This window comes from Coturnix japonica, unplaced genomic scaffold (assembly GCF_001577835.2).
Source record: "Coturnix japonica isolate 7356 unplaced genomic scaffold, Coturnix japonica 2.1 chrUnrandom659, whole genome shotgun sequence".
Lineage (NCBI taxonomy): Eukaryota > Metazoa > Chordata > Aves > Galliformes > Phasianidae > Coturnix > Coturnix japonica.
Genome location: NW_015440025.1, coordinates 1,391 through 7,854, shown reverse-complemented (window position 1 = coordinate 7,854; position 6,464 = coordinate 1,391).

The window sequence follows — 6,464 nt, the reverse complement described above, 5'->3', positions numbered from 1 at the left end:
CAAGCCTGCATGTGAGTGAAGCACGTGCGAGCACAGCTCTACAGCAGCACTGGCAGCACGGGTAGCCGACTGCAGGCCTGCAGCACAGCGCCTGCTTGTCTGTATTGCACGCCCAGCCAAAGCCAGAGCAGCTCAGCAATGAGCTGAGCACCCCACTTTGCGTTTGTGGGTTTCGTCTCGATCGTGTCCCTTTGCTCCTGCGTAATGTTGCTGTGCGCTCAGAGCTCGGGCTTTCAAGGATGGGGCTGTTTCCTGATATATTTGGACTCCAATTTTCGCATTCCCAGCTCTTGCCAGAGCATAAAGGGAAGTCAAATCTGCTGCTGTGTTGCCAGGGAAGTTCTGCTTTCTAGTAACGCAGGGCGGAGTTTCAAGGCAGCTGCCGCTCTTTCTCCTTTGCGTGTCAGTGTTTGCTCCCCTCCTCCAGACTGCAGCGTTCAGCATTCCTCTTGCGTTGTGCTGCTAGACTGCGAGCAAGGAGCATCTTGCAGTTGATGCAGTAAATCCTCTGTTGCTTGCAGCCATAGAGTGCAAACAGGAGCAATGTTGCATGGCAGTCTCTGCTTGCAGCATAGAGGGCTATTGTCAGCATTCTTCTGGCTTGCGGCAGCTCAGTTAATTGCAGCAAGGAGCATTGCGACATCCGTTTCTGGCTTGGCAGACTTCGACGAGGAGCGAATTGGCAGGATCTCTCTGCTTGCAGCCATAACTGCATGGGCGACGAGAGCATGTTGGCGCGGGTTGTTCGCTTTGCGTGCTTGAGTGCCTATGATATCTTGGAGCAAGGTGTCACGGTTGCAGCATCGTCTGCTTGCCATCCGCGTGCATAACTTGCAACAAGGAGCAAGGTGTGGCGGGCAACTTCTCGTGCTTGGCAGCCATGACAATGCTAACAAGGGAAGCTTGCAGGCAGTCCTCTGCTTGTGCATGCGCATAACTGCAACAAGGAGCAATGCAGCAATCTCCTTGCTTGCAGACAACAAGGAGCATTTGCAAGCATCCCTCTTGCGTTTGCAAGCCATAACTGCAACAAGGAAGCATTGCAGGCAATCCTCTGCTTGCAGACAGATAAGGAGCATTGCAGCATCCTCTGCTTGCAGACAATAAGGAGCATTGCAGCAATCTCTTGCTTGCAAGCCATAATGCGGCAAAGGGAGCAAATTGGCAGCAATCGCTCTGTTTGGGGGGCGTGTTGGCGCGTTGCAGCCATATACTTGGCAGCAAGGGAGGCATCTGCTAGCATCCGTCGTGGTTGCAGACCATCGAAGTTGCATAGCACGATGCCCAGGTGCAATGCAATCACTTCTTCATTGTTGCTTGTGTGTCTCCGTGTAGGGTATTGCAAGCAAGGAGCATTGCAACATCCTCTGCTTGCAGCCATTAGGGAGCATTGAGCATCTCTGTATTTCGTCAGGCTGTATATTAGGGACGCTGGAGCAGCTATTGGTACGTGTCATTGCGGTACGGGTTAGGTTCACTCATCTTGCCTTCAGCCAGATACTGCAGAAGGGCATTGCTCTAGCAGGTCGTCTGCTTGCCGCCATAACTTGCATACGCAAGGAGCCTTGGCCAGCAGTCTCATGCTTGCAGACAACAAGGAAGCATTGCAGCCGTCTGCTTGCAGCATAACTGGGACAGCAAGGAGCATTCGCAGCGCAGCTGCGTCTGCTTGAGCCCATAACTGCTGGTGGAGCATGTGCGGAAGGTTTGCGCAGTGGGTCAGTTCCTCTGCTTGCAAGCGATTCCTTAGAACTTGACGGTGCTGTGGCAAGTGTAATCAGATTGGCGGGGAGGCAGCTCCTCTGTTAGTTGTTGGCGTGTGTGCTCACGCGTCATAATCGGGTGCATGGCAGAGGGGTGAGCCCTTGTGCTATGTGGCATGCTCTCTCTGCTTTGCAGGTTCCCTTTAGGTGCAGGTCTAGTGTGGGGGTTTATGGTGGGTGGTGGGGGGTATGTGTGGGGGTCTCGTATGGGGGGTCTGCTTTGGACTCAGTAGGGGTCGATCTATGGGTCTCTACGCGGGATTCTACTGGGGTCTATGGGGGTCTGAATCTGGGGTCTGCTGGGCGCTGGTGCTCTATGTTAGCTTTAGTGATGAGATGCTCGTTGGTAGTTTGCTTGTGGTCTAGAGGGTTTGGCGATTGTGTTCGTGTATATGATGGTCTACTGGGGTCTATGGATTATAGTGGGGTTCTGGTGATCGGGTGGTGCTAGTAGTGGGGTGCTGTGATGTGTCTTGGAGCTGTTGGTGCTGGCTGTGGGGTGTTTTATGGGGTCTGCTATGGGGAGTCCTATGCGTATTCTCGTATTGGGGATTCTATTTGGTGTCTATGGGGGTCTAGATGGGGTCTATGGGGATCTATGGGATCGGCTGTGGGGGTCTCTTGGGATTCTTATGCGGTCTCTATTCGGGATCTATGGTGTCTATGGGTTTCTATGGGGTCCCGTATGGGGTGGTCTTATAGGGGTCTATGAGGTATAAAGTGGGGTGGCTCTTATGTGGTGTTTATGTGGGGTTCTATGAGGGTCTATGGGGGGGTAAGAGGGTCTATGGGGCCTGTGGGGGTCTATGGGGTCTGTGGGGTCTTATGGGGAGTCTTGGGTGTCTAATGGGGGGTCTAATGGTCTGTGTGCATCTATGGGTTCTATTGGTTACTTATGGGGATTCTGAGGTCTCTATGGGGATCTATGGAGTCCTATATGGGTATCTCTATGGTGTCCATGGAGTCTATGCGGGGTTTCTCTATGTGGGATGCTATGGGGTCTATGGGGCTATGGGTTTTATGGGGTTCTATGGGGTCTCTATGGGGTCAATGGAGTCTAGTGGGTTATATGGGGGTCCTATGGAGTCTATGGGGTCTCTATGGGGGCCTATGGGGGTCTATGGGGGTCTGGTGGGGTCCTATGGGCAGTCTATTGGGCTCTATGGGGTTATGGGGGCCTATGGGAGTCCATGGGCGGTCTATGGGGTCTATGGGTATCTAGGGGATGCTTAGTGGCTTGTTCTATGGGGTCTGCTATGGGTCTATGATGTCTATGTGGTTCTATGGGGGTCTACGTGGGGGGTCTATGGGGTCTATGGGGGTCTCTGTGGGGTCTCTAAATGGGGAATCTACTAGGGTCCTCTATGTGGAGTTATGGGTCCTCTAGGGGGTCTATGGAGTCCTAATGGTATCTTAATGGTGTCTATGGGTGGTCAATGGAGTCTATGGGGTCTCTATGTAGTCTAATGGGGTCTATGGTTTTATAATGGGATCTATGGGGTCTATGGGGTCCTCTCTGTGGATATATGGGGTCTGATGGTTTTTATATGGGGTCTATGGGGGCTATGGGGGTCCTATGGGGTCTATGTGGTGTCTCTTATGTGGATCTATGGGGTCTTCTAATGTGGACTATGGTGTCTATGGGTTATAAATGGGGTGTCTTATGGAGTCTATGTGGTCCTATGTGGGGAGCATCTGATGGGGTCTATGGGTGTATATGGGGGTTATTGGGTCTATGGGGTCTCTATGTGGAGTCTATGGGGTCTAAACTCGGGTTATGATGGGGGTCTAGTGTGGTCTATGGGGTCTATTGGTGGGTAAGAGGGGTCTATGGGGGTGCGTGTCGGGGTCTCTGGGGTCTAAGGGATTCTGTGGGGTCTTATGGGGATCTATGGGGGTCTATGGGTTTTATGGGTTATGGGGTTGTGGGGGGTCTATGCGGGGATCTGATGTGGTTTATGGTGGATTATGTGGTTTTAGTTGGAAGACGTTGGTTGTGTGTTTTGTTTATGTTACCTGGTTGGTGTGCTTTACGTGTGTTGGTGTTGGTTTGCTTTGTGTGTTTTTGATGGGGTGCTATGGGATCTAATGGGGTTGTTATGGGTTATCTATGAGGATCTATGGTGTCGTAGTTGGGTCCTCTACTGTGGGATTTTATGGTGTCTATGGGGTAGTCTATGGGGTTCTATGGGGGTCTATTGGGTTCTATGGGGGCCTTATCGGGGTCCCTATGGGGTCTGTGGGGGTCTAATGGAGTCTATGGGGTCTATGGGGGTCTATGGGTGGTCTGATGGGGGTCTTGTGGGGTTCTTTTATGGGGATGATTTATGTGTGTTCTATGGGGTCGTCTATGTGGGATCTGTGGGGGTCTCTAATTGGGGGCTAATTGTGGGGTTATGGGTGTGGGCTACTCTATGTGGATCTATGGTGTCTATGGGGTTCTATGGGGGTCTATGGGTGTCCCTATGGGGATCTATAGAGTCTATGGGGTCCCTCTAGGGGCATCTATGGGGTCTCTGGGGTAAGATAACTTGTGGGATCTATGGAATCGTATGCGGGTCTCTAGTGTGTGTGTTGCTATGGAGTCTATGGGTCTTCTCTGTGGATCGTTGGGGGTATGAATGGGTGTATTATTGGTGGGTGCTAGTGGGGTCTATGTGGGGTCTCGTTGATGTGGATTATGGTGTGTTATGGGGTGAGTATGGGGTTGAGGTGTCTATGGGTGTCTCTATGGCGGGGGCCTATTGGGGTCTATGGGGGTTGTGTGGGGTCTATGGGAAGAGTCGTATGGGGCTCTATGGGGTCTAGATGGGGGCCTATGGAAGTCTATGGGGGTCTGTGAGGTCTATGGAGTCTATGGGTCTCTCTGTGGGATCTTGGTGCTCTATGGGTTATATGGGGGTCTATGGAGTCTTAGTGGGGTTCTCTATGTGGATCTATGGTTCTATGGGTTATATGGGGGTCTATGGGGTCTCTATGGGTCTCTATGGGGGGCTATGGGGTCTATGGGGGTCTGTGGGGTCTATGTGAATCTAATGGGGTCTATGGGTTATATGGAGTCCTATTGGGAGTTATGGGGTCTACCGGGAATCTATGGGGTCTAATGGGTATCTATGTGATTATGGTGTCTATCGGGTTATATGGGGGTCTATGAGTCTATGGGGTCTCTATGGGGATTATGGGTCTATGGGGCTCTATGGGTCTAGTGGGGGCCTAATGGAGTCTATGGGGTCTGTGAGGTCTATGAGTCTATGGGGTCTCTCCTGTGGATCTAATGGGTGTCTATGGGTTTTATTGGGGGTCTAGGGGCTATGGGGATTTTATGGCGGGTTCTATGGGGGGTCTAATGGGGTTTCTATGGGGTTCTCTGTGGGGTATCTCTGGGGCTTATAGGGTCTCTAATGGGGATCTAGGGGTCCTATGGGGGTTATGGGCTAAATATGGGTAATCGTATGGTGTCTATGGGGGTCTATGGGGTCTAGTGTGGTCTCTATGTGGATCTATGGTTGTCTAAGGGTTATATGGGGTCTATGGGTTCTCTGGAGTCTATGGGATTCTATGTAACTGCAGCAAGGAGCATTGCAGCATCCTCTGCTTGCAGCCATAAGGAGCATTGCAGCATCCTCTGCTTGCAGCCATAACTGCAGCAAGGAGCATTGCAGCATCCTCTGCTTGCAGCCAGAACTGCAGCAAGGAGCATTGCAGCATCGTCTGCTTGCAGCCATAACTGCAGCAAGGAGCATTGCAGCATCCTCTGCTTGCAGACAACAAGGAGCATTGCAGCATCCTCTGCTTGCAGCCATAACTGCAGCAAGGAGCATTGCAGCATCGTCTGCTTGCAGCCATAACTGCAGCATGGAGCATTGCAGCATCCTCTGCTTGCAGCCATAACTGCAGCAAGGAGCATTGCAGCATCCTCTGCTTGCAGCCATAACTGCAGCAAGGAGCATTGCAGCATCCTCTGCTTGCAGCCATCCTTTAGTGCAGTCTATGGGGTCTATGGGGGGGTAATGGGGTCTATGGGGTCTCTATCGGGATCTATGAGGTCTCTACGGGGATCTATGGGGTCTATGGGGGTCTATGGGGTCTGTGGGGCTCTATGAGGATCTATGAGGTCTCTAAGGGCATCTATGGAGTCTATGGGGTCTATGGGATCTATGGGGTCTATGGGATCTATGGGGGTCTATGGGGATCTGTGGGGTCTATGGGGTCTCTATGGGGATCTATGCGATCTCTATGGGGATCTATGGTGTCTATGGGGGTCTAATGGGGTCTATGGGGATCTATGGGGATCTGTGGGGTCTATGGGGATCTATGCGGTCTCTATGGGGATCTATGGTGTCTATGGGGTCTCTATGGGGGTCTATGGGGATCTATAGGGGGTCTATGAGGTATATGGGGGTCTATGTGGTTTATGTGGTCTATGAGGGTCTATGGGGGGGTAAGGGGGTCTATGGGGGCCTGTGGGGGTCTATGGGGTCTGTGGGGTCTATGGGGATCTATGGGGTCTATGGGGGTCTATGGGGTCTGTATGCATCTATGGGTTCTATTGGTCTCTATGGGGATCTATGGGGTCTCTATGGGGATCTATGGAGTCTATATGGGTATCTATGGTGTCCATGGAGTCTATGGGGTCTCTATGTGGATCTATGGGGTCTATGGGGTCTATGGGTTATATGGGGTCTCTATGGGGTCTCTATG